Source organism: Gigantopelta aegis, chromosome 7 (genome assembly GCF_016097555.1).
Source record: "Gigantopelta aegis isolate Gae_Host chromosome 7, Gae_host_genome, whole genome shotgun sequence".
NCBI classification, from domain to species: domain Eukaryota; kingdom Metazoa; phylum Mollusca; class Gastropoda; order Neomphalida; family Peltospiridae; genus Gigantopelta; species Gigantopelta aegis.
The window spans coordinates 45673963-45687824 of NC_054705.1; the positions used below are offsets into that span (position 1 = coordinate 45673963).

The 13862-nt window shown below is 38.3% G+C and overlaps 1 long non-coding RNA gene across 1 annotated transcript; it reads left to right on the forward strand.

Moving 5' to 3' along the window:
* Positions 1 to 2445: 2445 nt before the first annotated feature.
* On the forward strand, positions 2446 to 8689 carry LOC121377231. Its single transcript, XR_005958595.1, has 2 exons — positions 2446 to 5359; positions 5447 to 8689. It is a non-coding gene; the product is annotated as an uncharacterized LOC121377231 (long non-coding RNA).
* Positions 8690 to 13862: the final 5173 nt, after the last annotated feature.

The following is a 13862-nucleotide window of genomic DNA, read 5'->3' on the forward strand; positions in this document are numbered from 1 at the left end:
TTGTGTTCAAACACTCGATTTGTGTGTAACCTTGTATTAATTTATGTGTTTGTGGGTGTGTTACCATCCCCCTTTCTAATACTTGTGGGGGGGTTTCTTTGAAAAGTATTTTAATTGTTTTTATACATTGTTAACTCTCTAATTGTAGTTTTATAACAACAATCACGACAACAACAACACAGAACAAACTAGTAATTTTGAAATTGTTTTAGACAGGGAAAATTAGGCTAAGGGGTTATGTATTGACAATTTTCTCATTTGAATCGTCAAAATGCACAGATAATATATTATATATTTAACCTTAAAACAATCATACAAAAGGAATATCTTATCCCGTGTCTTATTAGCTTTGTATAGGGAGGGGAAAAGACCATTCTGGCAGAATAATGATTAGCAGGACAAATGTATAGTTTTGTGATGCACTGACCTTTGACCCTGTTGTATCAGTGTGGCGTCCAACCATCCATACATCTGTACATCCATACATACATCCATGCACGTGTCTTTTAGGACTACCGGACAAACACTGTGTCTAATTCAGGACCATAGGAGCGGTATCTGGAGTGGCGGTAATGGGGGTGGGTTGGTGGGTGGGTGCGTGGGGGATGGCACAATATCAAATGGGGCACAGTTTAGTTGGGAGGGGGGAGGGGGGCACAGTTTAGTTGGTTTTTTTGCACAAGCCACATTTTAATCTTTAATTACACAGAATTGGGCAAACAAAAGCTAATTTTAGTCCTCAAATAGGGGAAGAACGTGTCACCCGGACCCTGCACCCCCCCCCCCACCACTCTCACCCCCGATTCCTACAGGCCTGCAATTTCCACAAAATGAATATGGGACACTCTTTTAGAATTTGAAGATAATTGTTATAACTCAGGAAAAGAACAATAGTTCTGAAATGAACACTGTATTAACAATTGAACAAAGTTTATATTTTTAAGAATGAACATTGAATGAAATGTGATGGACAGTTATATGTGTGTGTGTTTTGAAGAATGAACATTGTGTTAAGTCTCTGAAATATTAACAAAATAATACCTAGGTTATCATAGTGAACTTTGTGTCAAGTGCGAGCAGGGAGTCAGTTTATAGAATGGACATTGTGTGAACTTTCAGGGAATTAACAGAATTAGGTTTTCAATTTTATTTACAGTTTTGTCTGTTACAACTATTTTTCAGAGCACTGGGCCACTTTCACTAAACGATCGTAGCATTACGATCAATGTAAGTGTATAACTACGGTATGCATTTAAGGTGATTTTAACACTGTGATCACTTCGTAAAACAGGGCCCCGTTCCACGAAGCGCTCTTAGCGCTGTGATCATTTTAAGTGCGTATGATAGTTATTCACTCACGGTAATCTTAGGGCTAAGATCACTTCGTGGAACGGGGCCCAGCAGGGCTCGAACTTAACGCCGGCACCGACGGCAATTGCCGTTGTTGAGATATAAATATAGGTCGAGAGCATCACCTTTGGCACTTTCGTACCGCTGGATAAAAATTACTGACATCGGTAAAAGTTCCCAAACGACGGCAAAATGTATAAACCTGATGTACATTATCTGCCGTGGGCGACACAAAATACTTAATTTCGAGCCCTGCAAATGATCACGTGGGAGTGATAAGAGTGGTGTTTAAAAGGAATATTCACTATCCGCAAAACATAACAATTAATAATCACACACATAATCAGGTCCGTACCTAGCGGCAAAGCAAGGGGGTGGGAAAACTGCACTCCCCTCAAACAGGACTCGAACTTAGCTTGTGTTACCTGCGGCAATTTTGAAAGGTTGGAAAGCAATCTTTGCCTCTCCTATTTTAAAGCGACAGACCCTAGCTTTTAAACACTACGACGCATTTTCACTTTTAAAGCTCATTTTGATAATTTAAATTAGATGTACTTACATTTTATTATTTAGAATAGTCATTTTCGTAAACCTGAAGTGGTTCTAGTCATTCAGGTTTTGATAATACCCCAAGATGCATTTTTTTCATAATTCTAAAAACGCACATTCGTCTGAGAAATAATGGTTATCGAGACGAGCTGTACTTTTTAAAGACACCATTTCCTCGTTTAAACACCACAGTAATTATAGCTTCACTATGTGGTAACTTTATCTAGGTGTGTTACAGATTTGTAGATAAACCAAATTTGGTGTACATTTTCACGGGCTGAAACTAGGGTCTGCGCTTTTAATCTTGAAAGTAAGGTAGATCCAGAGAAGCAGTTCTAGAACACAATCAATTCTATAGCTATGGAATATTTGAAAATGGAAAGCAAATGCTGCTCATGACCCTAATTATCCGAAATCATTTTATGCAGTAACTGTCTCTTTGTCTCTCTTCCACTGGGCTATTTCTCGTTCTAGCCAGTGCACCACGACTGGTTTATCAAAGACCGTGGTATGTACCATCATGTCTGTGGGATAGTGCACATAAAATATGCCTTGCTACTAATGAACAAATGTAGCGGGTTTTCTCTGTAAGACTATAATATGTCAAAATTACCAAAATGTTTGATATCCAATAACCGATGTCCTCCAGTGGTGTCGTTAAAGAAAATAATCTTCAACTTTGTCCTTATTAGTTTCCAGTCTTGATGACACCCACAACAACACTACAATTGGTCGACCTACTTGTAACCACAAGAGAAACATTTTGAAGTCATTTATATAATTACATTTTTTTAAAGAAAGAAGAAGAAGGAAACGTATTTCTAAACCGAACTATATATTAAATTGTAGTATTACTTATTAAATTACAAGATGAATAGTGGTGCCTCAAGTATCCGTTTTTAATACAAATGAAAAATACTATACTTTTTTTTAACTTGCCTTATATTAATGGGTTTGATGACCTTCAGTATTGTAGCTGCCATGTGTTCGAGATGAGTGTGTGGTTAGTGACGGGTGAGCATGTGTCCCCAGCTACAGCTCGGACGACAGCCATAATTACAAAACCTGCTTTCCTTGCCATGTATGTAACATTCAATCGTACCCGTCCAGGCATCCTGGAATACCCATTGTATTGTATCAACTCTATTTGCGTGCCTATATCCAATTAAGGTCCAAGCTCGTCCTCTCTGGGCACACATTTTGACTTCGCCAAAGTCCGAGTCCAGGGTAGAAAAGAAATATTAACAAAACCGTATCTCTACACAATATAGAGTCGAACGGGTATTTGACAAAAAATGGTTGTTGCTAAAAAACATTAACATAGCCAGTTCATCAAATACACGCGACTAAGACAAGTGGGTAAAATGATGAGTTTTGACAGTCTTCAATCTGATAACTGTTCGTGGGTACACTCTATAGACGTCGCCGAGTCTTTGTCTAAATCTACGTTAAGTGTAAGTTTTGTTGATGTGTCCTCTTTGAGCGGTGCGGGAACGATGTATTATCCAGTAAGGAATCTCGGGAATGGCTGTCCTCCTACAGAACAGACATGCAGCTTAATTCTTGGTCATATCGTGTTTGAATGTCTGGGGTGGCAGTCCTCTTTGAGCGGTGCGGGAACGATTATTGTCCGGTAAAGAATCTCCTCGGGAGTGGCTGTCCCCTACAGAACAGGCATACAGCTTAATTCTTGGTCATATCTTGTTTGAATGACTGTGGTGGCAGTCCTCTGAGCGGTTTGCTGGAACGATGTATTATCCAGTACGGAATCTCCTCGGGAGTGGCTGTCCTCCTACACAACAGGCATTAGATAGAGATTCATAGGATCAACCACTATTTTTGCCAAATGCCCGTTCGACTCTGCATTGTGCTGAGATACGGTTTTGATCGTGGATAACCGTTTAGTTGTTAAGATAATACAGCTTTAATTATTGATGTTAAATACGAGCCAGTTTTAATTAGAAGATATTTATATCTTTTTTGATGTTTTTGTTTTGTTTTGTTTTGTCTTGATTTTCTTTTTCAAATATGATTTGCTTCTTAGCGAGTAAGCATGCGATTACGTCACACCAGGCGTTTGTGTATAGCATACGTGGTATGAAATTAGATTTAAATCGTATTTGACCAAAAACAAAACAAAAACCAAGACAAAACATAAAATATTGTTTTTATTATACAACATTCGTCATTTTACTTTTATTCTAAAATAATAATTACAAAAAATATCGGAAAGCCATAATAAACCATTTTGACCTGACGTCACTTAAGGTGAAATAAAAGTTTCTTGAAACATTTTACTGTGAAGATGAAACCTTCCAGTTGTTATTTTCACTTCAACATAGTTCATGTCAGACTATAAAATCCCTTTAATATACTGTACGAAAAGTGTTGAACATGTTAATTTTTTTATTCTGTTAAAATAAATGCCCAACGATTCTAAGCATTGCAACTTGAACGTGCCCACAAAATCCCGTATTTAGCGGGGGGAGGGGGGGGGGGGGGGGGGGGTAATGAAGCAAATCTAATATCTTGGTCAGATGAGTGTTTCTGCGGAACAAAGCATGTTAACGTACTTTAAAATACTGGGGGGTGGGGGTCATTTTAAAGGAGCTTACCATCCCTAAAAAAAAAGTCTGTATCCGCCCCATAAACACAAGCAAGTGGAAGCGTGTTTATGCAATTCTAAACAATGTTCGAGATCTCCGAGTTAATGGATCTCTATTATTTACGGTGCCTGTTTAGTCCCATTCTGAGATCTTCATTTGCTATCACCCGAATATACCATGACGAGTCCATTTGCTAGATAGGTAATGCCAAAACTAACCACTGTAGAAGTCACAAAGGGACTTATCCAATATAGCTTTAATTCTTAATGTCAGATAGGAACTGGTCTAATGCAGGTTTAATTATTGATGTCACACAGGGACGTATCCAGTATAGCTTTAATTCGTAATGTCAGATAGGAACTGGTCTAATGCAGGTTTAATTCTTGATGTCACACAGGGACTTGTCCAGTATAGCTTTAATTCGTAATGTCAGATAGGAACTGGTCTAATACAGGTTTAATTACTGATGTCACACAGGGACTTATCCAGTATAGCTTTAATTCGTAATGTCAGATAGGAACTGGTCTACTACAGGTTTAATTATTGATGTCACACAGGGACTTATCCAGTATAGCTTTAATTCGTAATGTCAGATAGGAACTGGTCTACTACAGGTTTAATTATTGATGTCACACAGAAACTTATCAAATATAGCTTTAATTCGTAATGTCAGATAGGAACTGGTCTAATACAGGTTTAATTATTGATGTCACACAGAAACTTATCAAATATAGCTTTAATTCGTAATGTCAGATAGGAACTGGTCTACTACAGGTTTAATTATTGATGTCATACAGGAACTTATCCAGTATAGCTTTAATTCGTAATGTCAGATAGGAACTGGTCTACTACAGGTTTAATTATTGATGTCATTACAGGAACTTATCGTAAGTATAGCTTTAATTCGTAATGTCAGATAGGAGATAACTGGCCTACTACAGGTTTAATTATTGATGTCATACAGGGACTTATCCAGTATAGCTTTAATTCGTAATGTCAGATAGGAACTGGTCTACTACAGGTTTAATTATTGATGTCACACAGGGACTTATCCAGTATAGCTTTAATTCGTAATGTCAGATAGGAACTGGTCTACTACAGGTTTAATTATTGATGTCACACAGGGACTTATCCAGTATAGCTTTAATTCGTAATGTCAGATAGGAACTGGCCTACTACAGGTTTAATTATTGATGTCACACAGGGACTTATCCAGTATAGCTTTAATTCGTAATGTCAGATAGGAACTGGCCTACTACAGGTTTAATTATTGATGTCACACAGGGACTTATCCAGTATAGCTTTAATTCGTAATGTCAGATAGGAACTGGTCTACTACAGGTTTAATTATTGATGTCATACAGGGACTTATCCAGTATAGCTTTAATTCGTAATGACAGGTGGGAACTGGTCTACTACAGGTTTAATTATTGATGTCACACAGAAACTTATCAAATATAGCTTTAATTCGTAATGTCAGATAGGAACTGGTCTACTACAGGTTTAATTACTGATGTCACACAGGGACTTATCCAGTATAGCTTTAATTCGTAATGTCAGATAGGAACTGGCCTACTACAGGTTTAATTATTGATGTCATACAGGGACTTATCCAGTATAGCTTTAATTCGTAATGTCAGATAGGAACTGGTCTACTACAGGTTTAATTATTGATGTCACACAGGAACTTATCCAGTATAGCTTTAATTCGTAATGTCAGATAGGAACTGGTCTACTACAGGTTTAATTATTGATGTCACACAGGGACTTATCCAGTATAGCTTTAATTCGTAATGTCAGATAGGAACTGGCCTACTACAGGTTTAATTATTGATGTCACACAGGGACTTATCCAGTATAGCTTTAATTCGTAATGTCAGATAGGAACTGGTCTACTACAGGTTTAATTATTGATGTCATACAGGGACTTATCCAGTATAGCTTTAATTCGTAATGACAGGTGGGAACTGGTCTACTACAGGTTTAATTATTGATGTCACACAGAAACTTATCAAATATAGCTTTAATTTATAATATCTGATAGGAACTGGCCTAATACTGGTTGAATTCTTGATGTCAAACATGCATCTCTCTAATACAGGTTATATTCTTGATGTCAAATAGGAGCTGGTATTATACATGTTTTATAATCACCAAAGTCTTACGACTACCTCTGCAACGTCTTCATATTTTCATTCGTCTTCCTGTCACGTGACATGAGAAACGTAACCACGTGTAATATTTTAAATCACGTGTGCATTTACTTGTTTTCTTCCACGTCCTTGTCAAGCTGTAACATTTAAATGTTTCTTATCTCTGGAGAAACATTTTACATTTATAGACAGATCAGAAGCACCTCGTTGAAAAACGAAGAGAGAGAGAGAGAGAGAGAGAGAGAGAGAGAGAGAGAGAGAGAGAGAGAGAGAGAGAGAGAGAGAGTAGAGAGAGAGAAAGAGAGAGAGAGAGAGAGAGAGAGAGAGAGAGAGAGAGAGAGAGAGAGAGGTATGTGTGTGTGTTACGGATTAAGATGGCCGATTGATTATAAATGCTTAAATATATAAAATACACTCGAGAATTACATTAATTAAAGCGACAAACCCTAGTTTTTAAACACTACGGCGTATTTTTCACTATTAGAGCCGTTTTTGATAATTGGAATCAGGTATTACTGTTATGTTATCATTTAGACTATCTATGTCCTTACATTTGAAGTGTTTATGGTAATTCTATTGTTTCTAACCATGAACTACATTTTTTTCATATTTATTAAAGCGCACGTACCTCTGAGAAGTAACGGTTATGGAAACTAGCTCTAGACAATTTTTAAGAGTATTTCCCCGTTTTGACGTCACAGACTCTTGTTTCACTAGGGTGTGCGACTTTAAAAATACATTGTAATGTACAGTCAAATCGACTTAATTGCATATCATTTTATAGAATAATTCGGTTATTTGTATATTATGATTTTACAACATTCTTACTGAAAGTTATATTAATTTTCTGATTTGTTTTTAAATACAAGCAAACTGACATGTTTGTTATCATTCGAGTCGAAGTTCATGCTACACCAGACATTTGTAAAGTTTACTGCCGGTTATAATTGGAAATCGAAGCAGGCCAGATAATAGGTTTGACCAGTTATTATCAATATATAGGCGGCATCTATGATATACAATTAAGTGGGTTTGACCGTTTATTATCAATATATAGGCGGCATCTATGATATACAATTAAGTGGGTTTGACCAGTTATTATCAATATATGGGCGGCATCTATGATATGCAATTAAGTGGGTTTGTCTGTATATAAAACACAAATACTCCGTTTACGGCCATGGACACAAATAACCCTAAAATATTAAATAAAAAACACATCCAGTTACTGTGAGTTGAAATGTTCTGTCATGTTTTCTACAAAAACGTGCTTATGTATTTGTTAATGTATCTACCATATATTTACACAATTTACTACAGAACATTTTTGTTTTCATTTTAATCTTGTTTTTGTTATGACTTATTTGCATGTACATTTTAGTATATTGTGGCCAATACATGTGTGCAATATGTTACTTTATAATGACATTGAAAAAAAACCCCACAAACATTTTAAGAATGTAAAGCCTTATATATCCATCCTTGTAACAAAACCGAAACAAAAAACAACAGCAGAAACTTGTATTATTTTCATCGTTTGTTTGTTTTAAATGTTTTTTATTTTGTAATATAATCTCATGAAAATTTGCGGAAAGCATACGGAAATACTAGAGTGTTTTCGGATCGTCATATAAATCCCTCGTGTGATTCCGACCACCTACAATATTACTCGGGTGTTTTCGAAATTTCACACGAAGTGTCCGTGTACTTTCGAACACCTATCGGATTATTCTGGTGCTTTCGGAATTTAACACAATATAATAAAAAAAACCTCGCTTCTACATTAAACAAGATAAAATATCGAATTTCCGCCCGAACCTTGTAATACGTGTATAAGTAGATTTATAGGGAACCTTGGTGAGGTGTGATAAGTCCTAAAGTCCGTTCATCTGTCGTTCTGCATGCAAATACATTCAGTGCATTCCCAAGATAATTTACGTACACGTCATTGTTTCATATTTACCAATTGTTTAACATTGTTCATGTTGAAATATGTCTTTTTTCAAACTTGAATAAAATATCTTTTTCATACTTACTCTTTTGTTTTTCTTTCTTTTCTTTTGCTTGTTGTTGATAGTTTGTGTATCGTGTTTGGTGGGTTGTTTTTGGCGTATTTTAACCAATGTTTAAGTTACACTTTGTTTAACGACACCACTAGAGCACACTGATTTATTACTCACCGGCTATGAGATGCCAAACATCTGGTAGTCCTCATATAGTTTTAGAGAGGAAACATTCTTTTCCATAGTAGCAAGGGATATTTTATATGTACCATCCCACAGAGAGAATAGCACATACCACGGCCTTTGATATGCCAGTTGTGGTGCACTGGCTTTGAATGAGAAAATAGCCCAATGAGTCCGCCGACAGGAATCGATCCTAGACCGACCGCCCATCAGGAGAACACTTTACTACTGAGCTAAGCCCCGCCCCTTTAACTAATATAATTTTAAAAAACCTAAAAAACACTCAAACCCCCACCACCCCCACCACCCCAACCATAAAAATATCCCTAGAATGGCGTGATCGCTCACAAACTATTTGTGCTAAATAGTTAAAACATGCATTAATCCACATAACGTGTAGATAGGTTTTATTTTAAAGTAGATACAGTGGTAATGTCAAACATCAGATTTCTTTAACATTACATAACTTCAATATTTTCCTTAGTAGAATACAAAATATTTCAAAACACTTAAGTTTCTTTGATTATCAAATTTCTACCTTGCCAAGCGCGTGTGCAGGTATGCGGGTTGGGGTTCGAGTTGGGGTTGGGGATCGAAACCCTGTTCCAAACGAATCCAGGGTTTTTTCAATGTATTATCCGGGAGAGTATGACGCGATCCCCTAAAAACTTCGCTCGCCAGTCTAGACCCCCTGCCCCCTCGGCACAATATCCTGCACACGCGCCTGACATTTTTTCAACACTGAGGGATGCAGTTTAAAGATTAACACTTGGTAAAAATGATTTGAAAGAGATTTAACATTATAAACCTAACAAAGTTCAAAATTACCATGACCTGACATTGGGATCAGATGTAGATGTTTACTCAGTCTTTCGGGATATTTTATATCGGCTATTGTTGGTCTTCTTTTCTCGTTCCAATAAGTGCACCACAAACTGGTCAAAGGCCGTGGTATGTGCTTTCCTGTCTGTGGGGAAGTGTATATAAAGGATCCTTTGCTGCATTAGGAAAAATCTGTTGACGAGTCAGAATTACCAAATGTTTGACATCCAATAGGCGATGATTCATTAATCAATGTGCTCTAGTGGTGTCCCACAGACCGGAAAGCACATACCACGGCCTTTGACCAGTTGTGGTGCACTGGGCTATTTCTCGTTCCAGCCAGTGCATCACGACTGGTCTATCAAAGGCCGTGGTATGCGCTACCCTGTCTGTGGGATGGTGCATATAAAAGATCCCTTGCTACTAATGGAAAAATGTAGCGGGTTTCCTCCCTAAGACTATATTTCAAAATTATCAAGTATATGACATCCAATAGCCGATGCTTAATAAATCAGTGTGCTCTAGTGGTGTCGTTAAACAAAAGAAACTTAACTTTAGCTCTTTGTTTTTTTAACCGATACCGAATAGGTTATAACGCTGCTATGACGACAATGTCAGCCTGTCAAGTGTACTCCAGTAGTTTAGATTTTAATACTGGATTAACAAACAAAAAACACAGCAAAGCACACATTGCACGGGGTTCGCTTCTGACAAACATATAAACACCTAATATCAATAACCAGATTACACTAACCTACAAGTACGTCCAACAAAATAAATAGTCAAATATTGCATTGTTTGGTTCGCACACGCACACGCACGTACGCACACACACACACACACACGCACACATGTATGCACGCACACACGCTCATACGGAGGCCATCCATAAAGTACGTAAACACAAAATCTGGGATTCTTTTTTTATTTTACCTCCTTCCATGTAAATATTTTGTACGTCCGGGCATTACACCCCTCTCCCATGTAAACCTTTTGTACGTCTGAGCATTACACCCCTCTCCAATGTAAACCTTTTGTACGTCTGAGAATTACACCCCTCTCCCATGTAAACCTTTTGTACGTCTGAGCATTACACCCCTCTCCCATGTAAACCTTTTGTACGTCTGAGCATTACACCCCTCTCCCATGTAAACCTTTTGTACGTCTGAGCATTACACCCCTCTCCAATGTAAACCTTTTGTACGTCTGAGCATTACACCCCTCTCCAATGTAAACCTTTTGTACGTCTGAGCAGTACACCCCTCTCCCATATAAACCTTTTGTACGTCTGAGCATTACACCCTTCTCCCATATAAACCTTTTGTACGTCTGAGCAGTACACCCCTCTCCCATATAAAGCTTTTGTACGTCTGAGCAGTACACCCCTCTCCCATGTAAACCTTTTGTACGTCTGAGTATTACACCCCTCTCCCATGTAAACATTCCGTACGTCTCAGCATTACACCCCTCTCCCATGTAAACCTTTTGTACGTCTGAGCATTACACCCCTCTCCCATGTAAACCTTTTGTACGTCTGAGCATCATACACCCGTCTCCCATGTAAACCTTTTGTACGTCTGAGCATTACACCCCTCCCCCATGCACAGGCGTACATTGATCTTCCGAAACCTGCCTCGGTGGTGTCGTGGTAACGCCATCGGACATAAGGTACAAGGTTCCACTACACCCTTTTCTCTCTCACTAATCACGAACAACTAACGCACTGTTCTGGACAGACAAAGTAGATAGCTGACGTGTGTGCTTGAACCTTAATTGGATATAAGCACGAAAATAAGTAGAAATGAAATGAATGAAATGATCGTCCGCGCTGAAACATAGGTGCAATTAGAAGCTTGGATTGTATCCAATTTACACCAATAAAAAATACGTTTGGCATATGTACTCCATCAGCGAACCCCCCTTCCCCTGTACACTCTTCGTACGCAATACCTGAACTTCCAACCCTCCCCCATCTGGACGTACGTACTTTATGGATGGTTCATACCAAGGGTCATGCCAGGTCATAGGGCTTAAAATTAACATTCAGAGCAAGCTGTTGTAGCGCACGCCTGTTATGGGCGCAGGTGTCGACGTGCGTCGGTTTCTCCGTCCAGGACCCCGTTCCACAAAGCGATCTTAGCACTACTATCGCCGTAAATACCTATCATCGCGACCTTAATTTTTGTTTACGATCGCCAACCCGTTCCACGACGCGGCGTAATTTCTATCTTTGTAAATTACTGTGGAAATATACAATAGGTACGAGGCAGTTGTAAGCCACTAACGTAGCTGTCAAATGGCAGTTAAATGATGATTTTTGTCATTTTCTAAGAAGGATACTAACTTTTTTGTATAAAAATGGATCTAATATATAGCAAATGCCTTTTATAAAATGAACAAACATTCTAGGCTATAAGACTTTCACACGAAAATACGGGAGATAACTCTCATGTCTTATGCATTCGGCAATTATCGCTTAGCAAATAAACTGACGAAGTTACTTTATGGAAAAAAAAGAGAGTAAAGTTTGTTTTATTTAACGACGCCACTAGAGCACATTGATTTTTTTATCTTATCATCGGCTATTGGACGTCAAACATATGGTAATTCTGACACTGTTTTTTTTAGAGGAAACCCGCTGTCGCCACATAGGCTACTCTTTTTTACGACATGCAGCAAGGGATCTTTTATTTGCGCTTCCCACAGGCAGGATAGCACAAACCATGGCCTTTGTTGAACCAGTTATAGATCACTGGTCGGTGCAAGTGGTTTACACCTACCCATTGAGCCTTGCGGAGCACTCACTCAGGGTTTGGAGTCGGTATCTGGATTAAAAAATCCCATGCCTCGACTGTGATCCGAACCCAGTACCTACCAGCCTGTAGACCAATGGCCTAACCACGACGCCACCGAGGCCGGTAAGTTACTTCATGGATGTCCGATACCAATAAATACATCTAAGATGTTCCGAAAAGTCGGTAACCAATTCATTATTTAACTAATTCGTACTTCTTCGTAAAGGATATTTTAATCATTAAAGTGGCGCTTACGACTACCGTAAGGTTGCTTTGTGGAACGGCCATAAAGTTTACGGTGCCAGTTGTAAAATTCACCGTAAGTCACTACAATTGACCTTAGCTACAATTCGTTCGTGGAACGGAGCCCTGGACAGGGAAGCCCATACCACACGAACATTTGCACTTACACCATTTTGATATAGAAAATGTCCGACGATTGTGCGTACTTAACGTTTGACCAATCAACTGCCAATAAGACGATAGACGCCACCCACCAGTAGATAAGCGAAATTCAGACACCGCCCACACAAACGGCCTAAACATGTGAGTAAATAGCATCAGCGTCAGTCATAAAACAAGTAGCTCCTCCTACTCATAAATAGAATGCAATGTTCCAGATTTTAGAGGATACCACTGGCATCAGTCAGAAAACAAGCTCCGCCCACTCATAAAATTGAATGGTTTTCCCCATTTGTGGATGGATACAATCACGGTAAATATTATCAGAATACAGATCTAGTTGGTTTACTGGTTGAGCCATTGGGCTTAAAGGAAGGGACAATTAAGGCATTTAGCCTGGTATGCATAGTCAACGATATATAATACACATTATTGCTTAATATCAACAAGTATAATCATATAGTTAATAAATAAAACGGTTAAATGTGACGGCTATTATATATAACGGGCGCAGCCATTTTGTAACATCCCATTGAATACGCCCTCTGGCGATCTGGTGGTTACGTAATACCTAACGTGTCACTAGAGGAATTCTTCGAACTGAAGAAACAAAACATACCTGATTTTTGCGGATGCATCGCAATGTTCTATAATAATATCCATCCCAGTAAGCCAGCAACAAGTATATATTATTTTTCAATACAAAAATAAACCACCACTGTCAAAATAACTGTATTATGTTTTGTACTTAAATTAACCCACGTACTGAAATAATAATCGGAGTGTTTTCTTGGTTAATTGGTCTTTTCTTTTCGTAGCCTGTACATGTGGTTCCTGATTGACAGGTGTATATTCAGACGGTCCCCAGACACCGTGTCTAGACACACTAAAACGACGTGCCTCTTTTATTAATGTTACACGGTATTGCGTGATAACCGTGCGACGCACCTCAGATCGTAATAGACATTATCAGCCGTCCTGCTTTATTACTGTAAGTAA